The 12,899-nt window shown below is 41.4% G+C and overlaps 45 non-coding genes and 12 pseudogenes across 45 annotated transcripts; all 57 read left to right on the top strand.

Moving 5' to 3' along the window:
- Window positions 1–28: 28 nt before the first annotated feature.
- LOC135068953 (5S ribosomal RNA) lies at window positions 29–147 on the top strand. The gene has a single exon (XR_010255144.1). It is a non-coding gene; the product is annotated as a 5S ribosomal RNA (ribosomal RNA).
- A 107-nt stretch (window positions 148–254) lies between these two features.
- LOC134901220 (5S ribosomal RNA) lies at window positions 255–373 on the top strand. Its single transcript, XR_010174711.1, has one exon. It is a non-coding gene; the product is annotated as a 5S ribosomal RNA (ribosomal RNA).
- A 107-nt stretch (window positions 374–480) lies between these two features.
- LOC134886199 (5S ribosomal RNA) lies at window positions 481–599 on the top strand. The gene has a single exon (XR_010170290.1). It is a non-coding gene; the product is annotated as a 5S ribosomal RNA (ribosomal RNA).
- A 107-nt stretch (window positions 600–706) lies between these two features.
- LOC134894011 (5S ribosomal RNA) lies at window positions 707–825 on the top strand (annotated as a pseudogene).
- A 107-nt stretch (window positions 826–932) lies between these two features.
- On the top strand, window positions 933–1,052 carry LOC134890433 (5S ribosomal RNA; annotated as a pseudogene).
- A 107-nt stretch (window positions 1,053–1,159) lies between these two features.
- Window positions 1,160–1,278, top strand: LOC134901771 (5S ribosomal RNA). The gene has a single exon (XR_010175252.1). It is a non-coding gene; the product is annotated as a 5S ribosomal RNA (ribosomal RNA).
- Window positions 1,279–1,385: 107 nt separating this feature from the next.
- On the top strand, window positions 1,386–1,504 carry LOC135063701 (5S ribosomal RNA). Its single transcript, XR_010250026.1, has one exon. It is a non-coding gene; the product is annotated as a 5S ribosomal RNA (ribosomal RNA).
- A 107-nt stretch (window positions 1,505–1,611) lies between these two features.
- LOC135067206 (5S ribosomal RNA) lies at window positions 1,612–1,730 on the top strand. The gene has a single exon (XR_010253428.1). It is a non-coding gene; the product is annotated as a 5S ribosomal RNA (ribosomal RNA).
- A 107-nt stretch (window positions 1,731–1,837) lies between these two features.
- On the top strand, window positions 1,838–1,956 carry LOC134900089 (5S ribosomal RNA). Its single transcript, XR_010173609.1, has one exon. It is a non-coding gene; the product is annotated as a 5S ribosomal RNA (ribosomal RNA).
- Window positions 1,957–2,063: 107 nt separating this feature from the next.
- Window positions 2,064–2,182, top strand: LOC135066359 (5S ribosomal RNA). The gene has a single exon (XR_010252607.1). It is a non-coding gene; the product is annotated as a 5S ribosomal RNA (ribosomal RNA).
- A 107-nt stretch (window positions 2,183–2,289) lies between these two features.
- Window positions 2,290–2,408, top strand: LOC134891393 (5S ribosomal RNA; annotated as a pseudogene).
- A 107-nt stretch (window positions 2,409–2,515) lies between these two features.
- Window positions 2,516–2,634, top strand: LOC134900088 (5S ribosomal RNA). The gene has a single exon (XR_010173608.1). It is a non-coding gene; the product is annotated as a 5S ribosomal RNA (ribosomal RNA).
- Window positions 2,635–2,741: 107 nt separating this feature from the next.
- LOC135067534 (5S ribosomal RNA) lies at window positions 2,742–2,860 on the top strand. Its single transcript, XR_010253746.1, has one exon. It is a non-coding gene; the product is annotated as a 5S ribosomal RNA (ribosomal RNA).
- Window positions 2,861–2,967: 107 nt separating this feature from the next.
- On the top strand, window positions 2,968–3,086 carry LOC135066358 (5S ribosomal RNA). The gene has a single exon (XR_010252606.1). It is a non-coding gene; the product is annotated as a 5S ribosomal RNA (ribosomal RNA).
- A 107-nt stretch (window positions 3,087–3,193) lies between these two features.
- On the top strand, window positions 3,194–3,312 carry LOC135060238 (5S ribosomal RNA). The gene has a single exon (XR_010246630.1). It is a non-coding gene; the product is annotated as a 5S ribosomal RNA (ribosomal RNA).
- A 107-nt stretch (window positions 3,313–3,419) lies between these two features.
- Window positions 3,420–3,538, top strand: LOC135062308 (5S ribosomal RNA). The gene has a single exon (XR_010248661.1). It is a non-coding gene; the product is annotated as a 5S ribosomal RNA (ribosomal RNA).
- A 107-nt stretch (window positions 3,539–3,645) lies between these two features.
- LOC135065335 (5S ribosomal RNA) lies at window positions 3,646–3,764 on the top strand. Its single transcript, XR_010251618.1, has one exon. It is a non-coding gene; the product is annotated as a 5S ribosomal RNA (ribosomal RNA).
- Window positions 3,765–3,871: 107 nt separating this feature from the next.
- On the top strand, window positions 3,872–3,990 carry LOC135066273 (5S ribosomal RNA). Its single transcript, XR_010252526.1, has one exon. It is a non-coding gene; the product is annotated as a 5S ribosomal RNA (ribosomal RNA).
- Window positions 3,991–4,097: 107 nt separating this feature from the next.
- On the top strand, window positions 4,098–4,216 carry LOC134888017 (5S ribosomal RNA; annotated as a pseudogene).
- Window positions 4,217–4,323: 107 nt separating this feature from the next.
- On the top strand, window positions 4,324–4,442 carry LOC135067551 (5S ribosomal RNA). The gene has a single exon (XR_010253763.1). It is a non-coding gene; the product is annotated as a 5S ribosomal RNA (ribosomal RNA).
- A 107-nt stretch (window positions 4,443–4,549) lies between these two features.
- On the top strand, window positions 4,550–4,669 carry LOC134885232 (5S ribosomal RNA). The gene has a single exon (XR_010169350.1). It is a non-coding gene; the product is annotated as a 5S ribosomal RNA (ribosomal RNA).
- A 107-nt stretch (window positions 4,670–4,776) lies between these two features.
- On the top strand, window positions 4,777–4,895 carry LOC134887144 (5S ribosomal RNA; annotated as a pseudogene).
- A 107-nt stretch (window positions 4,896–5,002) lies between these two features.
- On the top strand, window positions 5,003–5,121 carry LOC134895584 (5S ribosomal RNA; annotated as a pseudogene).
- Window positions 5,122–5,228: 107 nt separating this feature from the next.
- Window positions 5,229–5,347, top strand: LOC134885279 (5S ribosomal RNA). Its single transcript, XR_010169397.1, has one exon. It is a non-coding gene; the product is annotated as a 5S ribosomal RNA (ribosomal RNA).
- Window positions 5,348–5,454: 107 nt separating this feature from the next.
- Window positions 5,455–5,573, top strand: LOC134898345 (5S ribosomal RNA; annotated as a pseudogene).
- A 107-nt stretch (window positions 5,574–5,680) lies between these two features.
- Window positions 5,681–5,799, top strand: LOC134901639 (5S ribosomal RNA). Its single transcript, XR_010175126.1, has one exon. It is a non-coding gene; the product is annotated as a 5S ribosomal RNA (ribosomal RNA).
- A 107-nt stretch (window positions 5,800–5,906) lies between these two features.
- On the top strand, window positions 5,907–6,025 carry LOC134900087 (5S ribosomal RNA). The gene has a single exon (XR_010173607.1). It is a non-coding gene; the product is annotated as a 5S ribosomal RNA (ribosomal RNA).
- Window positions 6,026–6,132: 107 nt separating this feature from the next.
- On the top strand, window positions 6,133–6,251 carry LOC135070211 (5S ribosomal RNA). Its single transcript, XR_010256383.1, has one exon. It is a non-coding gene; the product is annotated as a 5S ribosomal RNA (ribosomal RNA).
- Window positions 6,252–6,358: 107 nt separating this feature from the next.
- Window positions 6,359–6,477, top strand: LOC134901756 (5S ribosomal RNA). Its single transcript, XR_010175238.1, has one exon. It is a non-coding gene; the product is annotated as a 5S ribosomal RNA (ribosomal RNA).
- A 107-nt stretch (window positions 6,478–6,584) lies between these two features.
- On the top strand, window positions 6,585–6,704 carry LOC134885231 (5S ribosomal RNA). Its single transcript, XR_010169349.1, has one exon. It is a non-coding gene; the product is annotated as a 5S ribosomal RNA (ribosomal RNA).
- A 107-nt stretch (window positions 6,705–6,811) lies between these two features.
- Window positions 6,812–6,930, top strand: LOC134889331 (5S ribosomal RNA; annotated as a pseudogene).
- Window positions 6,931–7,037: 107 nt separating this feature from the next.
- On the top strand, window positions 7,038–7,156 carry LOC135063444 (5S ribosomal RNA). Its single transcript, XR_010249776.1, has one exon. It is a non-coding gene; the product is annotated as a 5S ribosomal RNA (ribosomal RNA).
- Window positions 7,157–7,263: 107 nt separating this feature from the next.
- On the top strand, window positions 7,264–7,382 carry LOC135059310 (5S ribosomal RNA). The gene has a single exon (XR_010245718.1). It is a non-coding gene; the product is annotated as a 5S ribosomal RNA (ribosomal RNA).
- A 107-nt stretch (window positions 7,383–7,489) lies between these two features.
- Window positions 7,490–7,608, top strand: LOC134888102 (5S ribosomal RNA; annotated as a pseudogene).
- A 107-nt stretch (window positions 7,609–7,715) lies between these two features.
- On the top strand, window positions 7,716–7,834 carry LOC135070195 (5S ribosomal RNA). Its single transcript, XR_010256367.1, has one exon. It is a non-coding gene; the product is annotated as a 5S ribosomal RNA (ribosomal RNA).
- A 107-nt stretch (window positions 7,835–7,941) lies between these two features.
- LOC134901638 (5S ribosomal RNA) lies at window positions 7,942–8,060 on the top strand. Its single transcript, XR_010175125.1, has one exon. It is a non-coding gene; the product is annotated as a 5S ribosomal RNA (ribosomal RNA).
- Window positions 8,061–8,167: 107 nt separating this feature from the next.
- On the top strand, window positions 8,168–8,287 carry LOC134885230 (5S ribosomal RNA). Its single transcript, XR_010169348.1, has one exon. It is a non-coding gene; the product is annotated as a 5S ribosomal RNA (ribosomal RNA).
- Window positions 8,288–8,394: 107 nt separating this feature from the next.
- LOC134884429 (5S ribosomal RNA) lies at window positions 8,395–8,513 on the top strand. Its single transcript, XR_010168577.1, has one exon. It is a non-coding gene; the product is annotated as a 5S ribosomal RNA (ribosomal RNA).
- Window positions 8,514–8,620: 107 nt separating this feature from the next.
- Window positions 8,621–8,739, top strand: LOC134889651 (5S ribosomal RNA; annotated as a pseudogene).
- Window positions 8,740–8,846: 107 nt separating this feature from the next.
- Window positions 8,847–8,965, top strand: LOC134885278 (5S ribosomal RNA). The gene has a single exon (XR_010169396.1). It is a non-coding gene; the product is annotated as a 5S ribosomal RNA (ribosomal RNA).
- A 107-nt stretch (window positions 8,966–9,072) lies between these two features.
- LOC134898346 (5S ribosomal RNA) lies at window positions 9,073–9,191 on the top strand (annotated as a pseudogene).
- A 107-nt stretch (window positions 9,192–9,298) lies between these two features.
- Window positions 9,299–9,417, top strand: LOC134901637 (5S ribosomal RNA). Its single transcript, XR_010175124.1, has one exon. It is a non-coding gene; the product is annotated as a 5S ribosomal RNA (ribosomal RNA).
- A 107-nt stretch (window positions 9,418–9,524) lies between these two features.
- LOC134900086 (5S ribosomal RNA) lies at window positions 9,525–9,643 on the top strand. The gene has a single exon (XR_010173606.1). It is a non-coding gene; the product is annotated as a 5S ribosomal RNA (ribosomal RNA).
- A 107-nt stretch (window positions 9,644–9,750) lies between these two features.
- On the top strand, window positions 9,751–9,869 carry LOC135070210 (5S ribosomal RNA). Its single transcript, XR_010256382.1, has one exon. It is a non-coding gene; the product is annotated as a 5S ribosomal RNA (ribosomal RNA).
- A 107-nt stretch (window positions 9,870–9,976) lies between these two features.
- LOC134901757 (5S ribosomal RNA) lies at window positions 9,977–10,095 on the top strand. The gene has a single exon (XR_010175239.1). It is a non-coding gene; the product is annotated as a 5S ribosomal RNA (ribosomal RNA).
- Window positions 10,096–10,202: 107 nt separating this feature from the next.
- On the top strand, window positions 10,203–10,321 carry LOC135065662 (5S ribosomal RNA). The gene has a single exon (XR_010251936.1). It is a non-coding gene; the product is annotated as a 5S ribosomal RNA (ribosomal RNA).
- A 107-nt stretch (window positions 10,322–10,428) lies between these two features.
- LOC135065475 (5S ribosomal RNA) lies at window positions 10,429–10,547 on the top strand. Its single transcript, XR_010251756.1, has one exon. It is a non-coding gene; the product is annotated as a 5S ribosomal RNA (ribosomal RNA).
- A 107-nt stretch (window positions 10,548–10,654) lies between these two features.
- On the top strand, window positions 10,655–10,773 carry LOC135058849 (5S ribosomal RNA). The gene has a single exon (XR_010245272.1). It is a non-coding gene; the product is annotated as a 5S ribosomal RNA (ribosomal RNA).
- Window positions 10,774–10,880: 107 nt separating this feature from the next.
- Window positions 10,881–10,999, top strand: LOC135059309 (5S ribosomal RNA). The gene has a single exon (XR_010245717.1). It is a non-coding gene; the product is annotated as a 5S ribosomal RNA (ribosomal RNA).
- A 107-nt stretch (window positions 11,000–11,106) lies between these two features.
- LOC134888101 (5S ribosomal RNA) lies at window positions 11,107–11,225 on the top strand (annotated as a pseudogene).
- Window positions 11,226–11,332: 107 nt separating this feature from the next.
- LOC135069013 (5S ribosomal RNA) lies at window positions 11,333–11,451 on the top strand. Its single transcript, XR_010255204.1, has one exon. It is a non-coding gene; the product is annotated as a 5S ribosomal RNA (ribosomal RNA).
- A 107-nt stretch (window positions 11,452–11,558) lies between these two features.
- On the top strand, window positions 11,559–11,677 carry LOC135058304 (5S ribosomal RNA). Its single transcript, XR_010244735.1, has one exon. It is a non-coding gene; the product is annotated as a 5S ribosomal RNA (ribosomal RNA).
- A 107-nt stretch (window positions 11,678–11,784) lies between these two features.
- Window positions 11,785–11,903, top strand: LOC134900085 (5S ribosomal RNA). Its single transcript, XR_010173605.1, has one exon. It is a non-coding gene; the product is annotated as a 5S ribosomal RNA (ribosomal RNA).
- A 107-nt stretch (window positions 11,904–12,010) lies between these two features.
- LOC135059812 (5S ribosomal RNA) lies at window positions 12,011–12,129 on the top strand. The gene has a single exon (XR_010246210.1). It is a non-coding gene; the product is annotated as a 5S ribosomal RNA (ribosomal RNA).
- A 107-nt stretch (window positions 12,130–12,236) lies between these two features.
- On the top strand, window positions 12,237–12,355 carry LOC135065524 (5S ribosomal RNA). Its single transcript, XR_010251804.1, has one exon. It is a non-coding gene; the product is annotated as a 5S ribosomal RNA (ribosomal RNA).
- A 107-nt stretch (window positions 12,356–12,462) lies between these two features.
- LOC135069933 (5S ribosomal RNA) lies at window positions 12,463–12,581 on the top strand. Its single transcript, XR_010256111.1, has one exon. It is a non-coding gene; the product is annotated as a 5S ribosomal RNA (ribosomal RNA).
- A 107-nt stretch (window positions 12,582–12,688) lies between these two features.
- On the top strand, window positions 12,689–12,807 carry LOC134900082 (5S ribosomal RNA). The gene has a single exon (XR_010173603.1). It is a non-coding gene; the product is annotated as a 5S ribosomal RNA (ribosomal RNA).
- The last annotated feature ends 92 nt before the right edge of the window (window positions 12,808–12,899 follow it).

The following is a 12,899-nucleotide window of genomic DNA, read 5'->3' as shown; positions in this document are numbered from 1 at the left end:
AAAAGTTCTAACAGAAACCACAAAGCTCATCTACAGCCACACCACATTGGATACGCCCAATCTCATCTGATCTTGGAAGCTAAGCAGTGTTGGGCCTGGTTAGTACTTGGATGGGAGACCACCTGGGAATACAAGATGCTGTAGATATTTTTATACTGCAAACACCGTTCTGTCGATGCATTCCATTTTCAAACGTATTCATTTATGAACCAGTAGTTAGAAGTAGAAAAGTTCTAACAGAAACCACAAAGCTCATCTACAGCCACACCACACTGGATGCGCCCAATCTCATCTGATCTTGGAAGCTAAGCAGTGTTGGGCCTGGTTAGTACTTGGATGGGAGACCACCTGGGAATACAAGGTGCTGTAGATATTTTTATACTGCCAACACCGTTCTGTTGATGCATTCCATTTTCAAACGTATTCATTTATGAACCAGCAGTTAGAAGTAGAAAAGTTTTAACAGAAACCAGAAAGCTCATCTACAGCCACACCACACTGGATACGCCCAATCTCATCTGGTCTTGGAAGCTAAGCAGTGTTGGGCATGATTAGTACTTGGATGGGAGACCACTTGGGAATACAAGGTGCTGTAGATATTTTTATACTGCCAACACCGTTCTGTTGATGCATTCCATTTTCAAACGTATTCATTTATGAACCAGTACTTAGAAGTAGAAAAGTTCTAACAGAAACCACAAAATTCATGTACAGCCACACTACACTGGATATGCCCAATCACATCTGATCTTGGAAGCTAAGCAGTGTTGGGCCTGGTTAGTACTTGGATTGGAGACCACCTGGGAATACAAGGTGCTGTAGATATTTTTATACTGCCAACACCGTTCTGTTGATGCATTCCATTTTCAAACATATGCATTTATGAACCAGTAGTTTGAAGTAGAAAAGTTTTAACAGAAACCACAAAGCTCATCTACATCCAAAACCACACTGGATACGCCCAATCTCATCTGATCTTGGAAGCTAAGCAGTGTTGTGCCTGGTTAGTACTTGGATGGGAGACCACCTGGGAATACAAGGTGCTGTAGATATTTTTATACTGCCAGCACCGTTCTGTTGATGCATTCCATTTTAAAACGTATTCATTTATGAACCAGTAGTTAGAAGTAGAAAAGTTCTAACAGATACCACAAAGCTCATCTACAGCCACACCACACTGGATACACCCAATCTCATCTGATCTTGGAAGCTAAGCAGTGTTGGGCCTGGTTAGTACTTGGATGGGAGACCACCTGGGAATACAAGGTGCTGTCGATAATTTTATACTGCCAGCACCGTTCTGTTGATGCATTCCATTTTAAAACGTATTCATTTATGAACCAGTAGTTAGAAGTAGAAATGTTCTAACAGAAACCACAAAGTTCATCTACAGCCACACCACACTGGATACGCCCAATCTCATCTGATCTTGGAAGCTAAGCAGTGTTGGGCCTGGTTAGTACTTGGATAGGAGACCACCTGGGAATACAAGGTGCTGTAGATATTTTTATACTGCCAACACCGTTCTGTTGATGCATTCCATTTTCAAACGTATTCATTTATGAACCAGTAGTTAGAAGTAGAAAAGTTCTAACAGAAACCATAAAGCTCATCTACGGCCACACCACACTGGATACGCCCAATCTCATCTGATCTTGGAAGCTATGCAGTGTTGGGCCTGGTTAGTACTTGGATGGGAGACCACGTGGGAATACAAGGTGCTGTAGATATTTTTATACTGCCAACACCGTTCTGTTGATGCATTCCATTTTCAAACGTATTCATTTATGAACCAGTAGTTAGAAGTAGAAAAGTTCTAACAGAAACCACAAAGCTCATCTACAGCCACACCACACTGGATACGCCCAATCTCATCTGATCTTGGAAGCTAAGCAGTGTTGGGCCTGGTTAGTACTTGGATGGGAGACCACCTGGGAATACAAGGTGCTGTAGATATTTTTATACTGCCAACACCGTTCTGTTGATGCATTCCATTTTCAAACGTATTCATTTATGAACCAGTACTTAGAAGTAGAAAAGTTCTAACAAAAACCACAAAGCTCATCTACAGCCACACCACACTGGATACGCCCAATCTCATCTGATCTTGGAAGCTATGCAGTGTTGGGCCTGGTTAGTACTTGGATGGGAGACCACCTGGGAATACAAGGTGCTGTAGATATTTTTATACTGCCAACACCGTTCTGTTGATGCATTCCATTTTCAAACGTATTCATTTATGAACCAGTAGTTAGAAGTAGAAAAGTTCTAACAGAAACCACAAACCTCATCTGCAGCCACACCACACTGGATACGCCCAAACTCATCTGATCTTGGAAGCTAAGCAGTGTTGGGCCTGGTTAGTACTTGGATGGGAGACCACCTGTTAATACAAGGTGCTGTAGATATTTTTATACTACCAACACCGTTCTGTTGATGCATTCCATTTTCAAACGTATTCATTTATGAACCAGTAGTTAGAAGTAGAAAAGTTCTAACAGAAACCATAAAGCTCATCTACAGCCACACCACACTGGATACGCCCAATCTCATCTGATCTTGGAAGCTAAGCAGTGTTGGGCCTGGTTAGTACTTGGATGGGAGACCACCTGGGAATACAAGGTGCTGTAGATAATTTTATACTGCCAGCACCGTTCTGTTGATGCATTCCATTTTAAAACGTATTCATTTATGAACCAGTAGTTAGAAGTAGAAAAGTTCTAACAGAAACCACAAAGTTCATCTACAGCCACACCACACTGGATACGCCCAATCTCATCTGATCTTGGAAGCTAAGCAGTGTTGTGCCTGGTTAGTACTTGGATGGGAGACCACCTGGGAATACAAGGTGCTGTAGATATTTTTATACTGCCAACACCGTTCTGTTGATGCATTCCATTTTCAAACGTATTCATTTATGAACCAGTAGTTAGAAGTAGAAAAGTTCTAACAGAAACCACAAAGCTCATCTACAGCCACACCACACTGGATACGCCCAATCTCATCTGATCTTGGAAGCTATGCAGTGTTGGGCCTGGTTAGTACTTGGATGGGAGACCACCTGGGAATACAAGGTGCTGTAGATATTTTTATACTGCCAACACCGTTCTGTTGATGCATTCCATTTTCAAACGTATTCATTTATGAACCAGTAGTTAGAAGTAGAAAAGTTCTAACAGAAACCACAAAGCTCATCTACAGCCACACCACACTGGATACGCCCAATCTCATCTGATCTTGGAAGCTAAGCAGTGTTGGGCCTGGTTAGTACTTGGATGGGAGACCACCTGGGAATACAAGGTGCTGTAGACATTTTTATACTGCCAACACCGTTCTGTTGATGCATTCCATTTTCAAACGTATTCATTTATGAACCAGTAGTTAGAAGTAGAAAAGTTCTAACAGAAACCATAAAGCTCATCTACAGCCACACCACACTGGATACGTCCAATCTCATCTGATCTTGGAAGCTAAGCAGTGTTGGGCCTGGTTAGTACTTGGATGGGAGACCACCTGGGAATACAAGGTGCTGTAGATATTTTTATACTGCCAACACCGTTCTGTTGATGCATTCCATTTTCAAACGTATTCATTTATGAACCAGTAGTTAGAAGTAGAAAAGTTCTAACAGAAACCACAAAGTTCATCAACAGCCACACCACACTGGATACGCCCAATCTCATATGATCTTGGAAGCTAAGCAGTGTTGGGCCTGGTTAGTACTTGGATGGGAGACCACCTGGGAATACAAGGTGCTGTAGATATTTTTATACTGCCAACACCGTTCTGTTGATGCATTCCATTTTCAAACGTATTCATTTATGAACCAGTAGTTAGAAGTAGAAAAGTTCTAACAGAAACCATAAAGCTCATCTACTGCCACACCACACTGGATACGCCCAATCTCATCTGATCTTGGAAGCGAAGCAGTGTTGGGCCTGGTTAGTACTTGGATGGGAGACCACCTGGGAATACAAGGTGCTGTAGATATTTTTATACTGCCAACACCGTTCTGTTGATGCATTCCATTTTCAAACGTATTAATTTATGAACCAGTAGTTAGAAGTAGAAAAGTTCTAACAGAAACCATAAAGCTCATCTACTGCCACACCACACTGGATACGCCCAATCTCATCTGATCTTGGAAGCTAAGCAGTGTTGGGCCTTGTAAGTAAGTGGATGGGAGACCACCTGGGAATACAAGGTGCTGTAGATATTTTTATACTACCAACACCGTTCTGTTGATGCATTCCATTTTCAAATGTATTCATTTATGAACCAGTAGTTAGAAGTAGAAAAGTTCTAACAGAAACCATAAAGCTCATCTACAGCCACACCACATTGGATACACCCAATCTCATCTGATCTTGGAAGCTAAGCAGTGTTGGGCCTGGTTAGTACTTGGATGGGAGACCACCTGGGAATGCAAGGTGCAGTAGATATTTTTATACTGCCAACACCGTTCTGTTGATGCATTCCATTTTCAAACGTATTTATTTATGAACCAGTAGTTAGAAGTAGAAAAGTTCTAACAGAAACCACAATGCTCATCTACAGCCACACCACACTGGATACGCCCAATCTCATCTGATCTTGGAAGCTAAGCAGTGTTGGGCCTGGTTAGTACTTGGATGGGAGACCACCTGGGAATACATAGGTGCTGAAGATATTTTTATACAGCCAACACCGTTCTGTTGATGCATTCCATTTTCAAACGTATTCATTTATGAACCAGTAGTTAGAAGTAGAAAAGTTCTAACAGAAACCACAAAGCTCATCTATAGCCACACCACACTGGATACGCCCAATCTCATCTGATCTAGGAAGCTAAGCAGTGTTGGGCCTGGTTAGTACTTGGATGGTAGACCACCTGGGAATACAAGGTGCTGTAGATATTTTTATACTGCCAACACCGTTCTGTTGATGCAATCAATTTTAAAACGTATTCATTTATGAACCAGTAGTTAGAAGTAGAAAAGTTCTAACAGAAACCAGAAAGTTCATCTACAGCCACACCACACTGGATACGCCCAATCTCATCTGTTCTATGAAGCTAAGCAGTGTTGGGCCTGGTTAGTACTTGGATGGGAGACAACCTGGGAATACAAGGTGCTGTAGATATTTTTATACTACCAACACCGTTCTGTTGATGCATTCCATTTTCAAACGTATTCATTTATGAACCAGTAGTTAGAAGTAGAAAAGTACTAACAGAAACCATAAAGCTCTTCTACAGCCACACCACACTGGATATGCCCAATCTCAACTGATCTTGGAAGCTAAGCAGTGTTGGGCCTGGTTAGTACTTGGATGGGAGACCACCTGGGAATACAAGGTGCTGTAGATAATTTTATACTGCCAACACCGTTCTGTCGATGCATTCCATTTTATAACGTATTCATTTATAAACCAGTAGTTAGAAGTAGAAAAGTTCTAACAGAAACCAGAAAGTTCATCTACAGCAACGCCACACTGGATACGCCCAATCTCATCTGATCTTGGAAACTAAGCAGTGTTGGGCCTGGTTAGTGCTTGGATTAGAGACCACCTGGGAATAAAAGGTGCTGTATATATTTTTATACTGCCAACACCGTTCTGTTGATGCATTCCATTTTCAAACATATTCATTTATGAACCAGTAGTTAGAAGTAGAAAAGTTCTAACAGAAACCACAAAGCTCATCTACAGCCACACCACACTGGATACGCCCAATCTCATCTGATCTTGGAAGCTAAGCAGTGTTGGGCCTGGTAAGTACTTGGATGGGAGACCACCTGGGAATACAAGGTGCTGTAGATATTTTTATACTGCCAACACCGTTCTGTTGATGCATTCAATTTTCAAATGTATTCATTTATGAACCAGTAGTTAGAAGTAGAAAAGTTCAAACAGAAACCACAAAGCTCATCTACAGCCACACCACACTGGATACGCCCAATCTCATCTGATCTTGGAAGCTAAGCAGTGTTGGGCCTGGTTAGTACTTGGATGGGAGACCACCTGGGAATACAAGGTGCTGTAGATATTTTTATACTGCCAACACCGTTCTGTTGATGCATTCCATTTTCAAACGTATTCATTTATGAACCAGTAGTTAGAAGTAGAAAAGTTCTAACAGAAAACACAAAGCTCATCTACAGCCAAACCACACTGGATACGCCCAATCTCATCTGATCTTGGAAGCTAAGCAGTGTTGGGCCTTGTAAGTAAGTGGATGGGAGACCACCTGGGAATACAAGGTGCTGTAGATATTTTTATACTACCAACACCGTTCTGTTGATGCATTCCATTTTCAAATGTATTCATTTATGAACCATTAGTTAGAAGTAGAAAAGTTCTAACAGAAACCATAAAGTTCATCTACAGCCACACCACATTGGATACACCCAATCTCATCTGATCTTGGAAGCTAAGCAGTGTTGGGCCTGGTTAGTACTTGGATGGGAGACCACCTGGGAATGCAAGGTGCTGTAGATATTTTTATACTGCCAACACCGTTCTGTTGATGCATTCCATTTTCAAACGTATTTATTTATGAACCAGTAGTTAGAAGTAGAAAAGTTCTAACAGAAACCACAATGCTTATCTACAGCCACACCACACTGGATACGCCCAATCTCATCTGATCTTGGAAGCTAAGCAGTGTTGGGCCTGGTTAGTACTTGGATGGGAGACCACCTGGGAATACATAGGTGCTGAAGATATTTTTATACTGCCAACACCGTTCTGTTGATGCATTCCATTTTCAAACGTATTCATTTATGAACCAGTAGTTAGAAGTAGAAAAGTTCTAACAGAAACCACAAAGCTCATCTACAGCCACACCACACTGGATACGCCCAATCTCATCTGATCTAGGAAGCTAAGCAGTGTTGGGCCTGGTTAGTACTTGGATTGGAGACCACCTGGGAATACAAGGTGCTGTAGATATTTTTATACTACCAACACTGTTCTGTTGATGCATTCCATTTTCAAACGTATTCATTTATGAACCAGTAGTTAGAAGTAGAAAAGTTCTAACAGAAACCATAAAGCTCATCTACAGCCACACCACACTGGATCCGCCCAATCTCATCTGATCTTGGAAGCTAAGCAGTGTTGGGCCTGGTTAGTACTTGGATGGGAAACCACCTGGGAATACAAGGTGCTGTAGATATTTTTATACTGCCAACACCGTTCTGTTGATGCATTCAATTTTAAAACGTATTCATTTATGAACCAGTAGTTAGAAGTAGAAAAGTTCTAACAGAAACCAGAAAGTTCATCTACAGCCACACCACACTGGATACGCTCAATCTCATCTGATCTTGGAAGCTAAGCAGTGTTGGGCCTGGTTAGTACTTGGATGGGAGACCACCTGGGAATACAAGGTGCTGTAGATATTTTTATACTACCAACACCGTTCTGTTGATGCATTCCATTTTCAAACGTATTCATTTATGAACCAGTAGTTAGAAGTAGAAAAGTACTAACAGAAACCATAAAGCTCTTTTACAGCCACACCACACGGGATATGCCCAATCTCATCTGATCTTGGAAGCTAAGCAGTGTTGGGCCTGGTTAGTACTTGGATGGGAGACCACCTGGGAATACAAGGTGCTGTAGATAATTTTATACTGCCAACACCGTTCTGTTGATGCATTCCATTTTAAAACGTATTCATTTATAAACCAGTAGTTAGAAGTAGAAAAGTTCTAAGAGAAACTACAAAGCTCATCTACAGCTACACCACACTGGATATGCCCAATCTCATCTGATCTTGGAAGCTAAGCAGTGTTGGGCCTGGTTAGTACTTGGATGGGAGACCACCTGGGAATACAAGGTGCTGTATATATTTTTATACTGCCAACACCGTTCTGTTGATGCATTCCATTTTCAAACATTTTCATTTATGAACCAGTAGTTAGAAGTAGAAAAGTTCTAACAGAAACCACAATGCTCATCTACAGCCACACCACACTGGATACGCCCAATCTCATCTGATCTTGGAAGCTAAGCAGTGTTGGGCCTGGTAAGTACTTGGATGGGAGACCACCTGGGAATACAAGGTGCTGTAGATATTTTTATACTGCCAACACCGTTCTGTTGATGCATTCAATTTTCAAATGTATTCATTTATGAACCTGTAGTTAGAAGTAGAAAAGTTCAAACAGAAACCACAAAGCTCATCTACAGCCACACCACACTGGATACGCCCAATCTCATCTGATCTTGGAAGCTAAGCAGTGTTGGGCCTGGTTAGTACTTGGATGGGAGACCACCTGGGAATACATAGGTGCTGAAGATATTTTTATACAGCCAACACCGTTCTGTTGATGCATTCCATTTTCAAACGTATTCATTTATGAACCAGTAGTTAGAAGTAGAAAAGTTCTAACAGAAACCACAAAGCTCATCTACAGCCACACCACACTGGATACGCCCAATCTCATCTGATCTAGGAAGCTAAGCAGTGTTGGGCCTGGTTAGTACTTGGATGGTAGACCACCTGGGAATACAAGGTGCTGTAGATATTTTTATACTGCCAACACCGTTCTGTTGATGCATTCAATTTTAAAACGTATTCATTTATGAACCAGTAGTTAGAAGTAGAAAAGTTCTAACAGAAACCAGAAAGTTCATCTACAGCCACACCACACTGGATACGCCCAATCTCATCTGATCTTGGAAACTAAGCAGTGTTGGGCCTGGTTAGTACTTGGATGGGAGACAACCTGGGAATACAAGGTGCTGTAGATATTTTTATACTACCAACACCGTTCTGTTGATGCATTCCATTTTCAAACGTATTAATTTATGAACCAGTAGTTAGAAGTAGAAAAGTACTAACAGAAACCATAAAGCTCTTCTACAGCCACACCACACTGGATATGCCCAATCTCAACTGATCTTGGAAGCTAAGCAGTGTTGGGCCTGGTTAGTACTTGGATGGGAGACCACCTGGGAATACAAGGTGCTGTAGATAATTTTATACTGCCAACACCGTTCTGTCGATGCATTCCATTTTAAAACGTATTCATTTATAAACCAGTAGTTAGAAGTAGAAAAGTTCTAACAGAAACCAGAAAGTTCATCTACAGCAACGCCACACTGGATACGCCCAATCTCATCTGATCTTGGAAACTAAGCAGTGTTGGGCCTGGTTAGTGCTTGGATTAGAGACCACCTGGGAATAAAAGGTGCTGTATATATTTTTATACTGCCAACACCGTTCTGTTGATGCATTCCATTTTCAAACATATTCATTTATGAACCAGTAGTTAGAAGTAGAAAAGTTCTAACAGAAACCACAAAGCTCATCTACAGCCACACCACACTGGATACGCCCAATCTCATCTGATCTTGGAAGCTAAGCAGTGTTGGGCCTGGTAAGTACTTGGATGGGAGACCACCTGGGAATACAAGGTGCTGTAGATATTTTTATACTGCCAACACCGTTCTGTTGATGCATTCAATTTTCAAATGTATTCATTTATGAACCAGTAGTTAGAAGTAGAAAAGTTCAAACAGAAACCACAAAGCTCATCTACAGCCACACCACACTGGATACGCCCAATCTCATCTGATCTTGGAAGCTAAGCAGTGTTGGGCCTGGTTAGTACTTGGATGGGAGACCACCTGGGAATACAAGGTGCTGTAGATATTTTTATACTGCCAACACCGTTCTGTTGATGCATTCCATTTTCAAACGTATTCATTTATGAACCAGTAGTTAGAAGTAGAAAAGTTCTAACAGAAACCACAAAGCTCATCTACAGCCAAACCACACTGGATACGCCCAATCTCATCTGATCTTGGAAGCTAAGCAGTGTTGGGCCTTGTAAGTAAGTGGATGGGAGACCACCTGGGAATACAAGGTGCTGTAGATATTTTTATACTACCAACACCGTTCTGTTGATGCATTCCATTTTCAAATGTATTCATTTATGAACCAGTAGTTAGAAGTAGAAAAGTTCTAACAGAAACCATAAAGCTCATCTACAGCCACACCACATTGGATACACCCAATCTCATCTGATCTTGGAAGCTAAGCAGTGTTGGGCCTGGTTAGTACTTGGATGGGAGACCACCTGGGAATGCAAGGTGCTGTAGATATTTTTATACTGCCAACACCGTTCTGTTGATGCATTCCATTTTCAAACGTATTTATTTATGAACCAGTAGTTAGAAGTAGAAAAGTTCTAACAGAAACCATAAAGCTCATCTACAGCCACACCACATTGGATACACCCAATCTCATCTGATCTTGGAAGCTAAGCAGTGTTGGGCCTGGTTAGTATTTGGATGGGAGACCACCTGGGAATGCAAGGTGCTGTAGATATTTTTATACTGCCAACACCGTTCTGTTGATGCATTCCATTTTCAAACGTATTCATTTATGAACCAGTAGTTAGAAGTAGAAAAGTTCTAACAGAAACCACAAAGCTCATCTACAGCCACACCACACTGGATACGCCCAATCTCATCTGATCTAGGAAGCTAAGCAGTGTTGGGCCTGGTTAGTACTTGGATGGGAGACCACCTGGGAATACAAGGTGCTGTAGATATTTTTATACTACCAACACCGTTCTGTTGATGCATTCCATTTTCAAACGTATTCATTTATGAACCAGTAGTTAGAAGTAGAAAAGTTCTAACAGAAACCATAAAGCTCATCTACAGCCACACCACACTGGATCCGCCCAATCTCATCTGATCTTGGAAGCTAAGCAGTGTTGGGCCTGGTTAGTACTTGGATGGGAGACCACCTGGGAATACAAGGTGCTGTAGATATTTTTATACTACCAACACCGTTCTGTTGATGCATTCAATTTTAAAACGTATTCATTTATGAACCAGTAGTTAGAAGTAGAAAAGTTCTAACAGAAACCAGAAAGTTCATCTACAGCCACACCACACTGGATACGCTCAATCTCATCTGATCTTGGAAGCTAAGCAGTGTTGGGCCTGGTTAGTACTTGGATGGGAGACCACCTGGGAATACAAGGTGCTGTAGATATTTTTATACTACCAACACCGTTCTGTTGATGCATTCCATTTTCAAACGTATTCATTTATGAACCAGTAGTTAGAAGTAGAAAAGTACTAACAGAAACCATAAAGCTCTTTTACAGCCACACCACACGGGATATGCCCAATCTCATCTGATCTTGGAAGCTAAGCAGTGTTGGGCCTGGTTAGTACTTGGATGGGAGACCACCTGGGAATACAAGGTGCTGTAGATAATTTTATACTGCCAACACCGTTCTGTTGATGCATTCCATTTTAAAACGTATTCATTTATAAACCAGTAGTTAGAAGTAGAAAAGTTCTAAGAGAAACCACAAAGCTCATCTACAGCCACACCACACTGGATACGCCCAATCTCATCTAATCTTGGAAGCTAAGCAGTGTTGGGCCTGGTAAGTACTTGGATGGGAGACCACCTGGGAATACAAGGTGCTGTAGATATTTTTATACTGCCAACACCGTTCTGTTGATGCATTCAATTTTCAAATGTATTCATTTATGAACCAGTAGTTAGAAGTAGAAAAGTTCAAACAGAAACCACAAAGCTCATCTACAGCCACACCACATTGGATACGCCCAATCTCATCTGATCTTGGAAGCTAAGCAGTGTTGGGCCTGGTTAGTACTTGGATGGGAGACCACCTGGGAATACAAGGTGCTGTAGATATTTTTATACTGCCAACATCGTTCTGTTGATGCATTCCATTTTCAAACGTATTCATTTATGAACCAGTAGTTAGAAGTAGAAAAGTTCTAACAGAAACCACAAAGCTCATCTACAGCCACACCACACTGGATACGCCCAATCTCATCTGATCTTGGAAGCTAAGCAGTGTTGGGCCTGGTTAGTACTTGGATGGGAGACCACCTGGGAATACAAGGTGCTGTAGATAATTTTATACTGCCAACACCGTTCTGTTGATGCATTCCATTTTCAAACGTATTCATTTATGAACCAGTAGTTAGAAGTAGAAAAGTTCTAACAGAAACTATAAAGCTCATCTACAGCCACACCACATTGGATACACCCAATCTCATCTGATCTTGGAAGCTAAGCAGTGTTGGGCCTGGTTAGTACTTGGATGGGAGACCACCTGGGAATACAAGGTGCTGTAGATATTTTTATACTGCCAACACCGTTCTGTTGATGCATTCCATTTTCAAACGTATTCATTTATGAACCAGTAGTTAGAAGTAGAAAAGTTCTAACAGAAACCATAAAGCTCATCTACAGCCACACCTCACTGGATACGCCCAATCTCATCTGATCTTGGAAGCTAAGCACTGTTGGGCCTGGTTAGTACTTGGATGGGAGACCACCTGGGAATACAAGGTGCTGTAGATATTTTTATACTACCAACACCGTTCTGTTGATGCATTCCATTTTCAAACGTATTCATTTATGAACCAGTAGTTAGAAGTAGAAAAGTTCTAACAGAAACCATAAAGCTCATCTACAGCCACACCACACTGGATACGCCAAATCTCATCTGATCTTGGAAGCAAAGCAGTGTTGGGCCTGGTTAGTACTTGGATGGGAGACCACCTGGGAATACAAGGTGCTGTAGATATTTTTATACTACCAACACCGTTCTGTTGATGCATTCCATTTTCAAAAGTATTCATTTATGAACCAGTAGATAGAAGTAGAAAAGTTCTAACAGAAACCATAAAGCTCATCTACAGCCACACCACACTGGATACGCCCAATCTCATCTGATCTTGGAAGCTAAGCAGTGTTGGGCCTGGTTAGTACTTGGATGGGAGACCACCTGGGAATACAAGGTGCTGTAGATAATTTTATACTGCCAACACCGTTCTGTTGATGCATTCCATTTTAAAACGTTTTCATTTATGAACCAGTAGTTAGAAGTAGAAAAGTTCTAACA

The sequence above is a fragment of the Pseudophryne corroboree genome, chromosome 3 (assembly GCF_028390025.1).
Source record: "Pseudophryne corroboree isolate aPseCor3 chromosome 3, aPseCor3.hap2, whole genome shotgun sequence".
Taxonomy (NCBI): domain Eukaryota; kingdom Metazoa; phylum Chordata; class Amphibia; order Anura; family Myobatrachidae; genus Pseudophryne; species Pseudophryne corroboree.
This window is presented reverse-complemented; position numbering and strand designations above follow the sequence as displayed.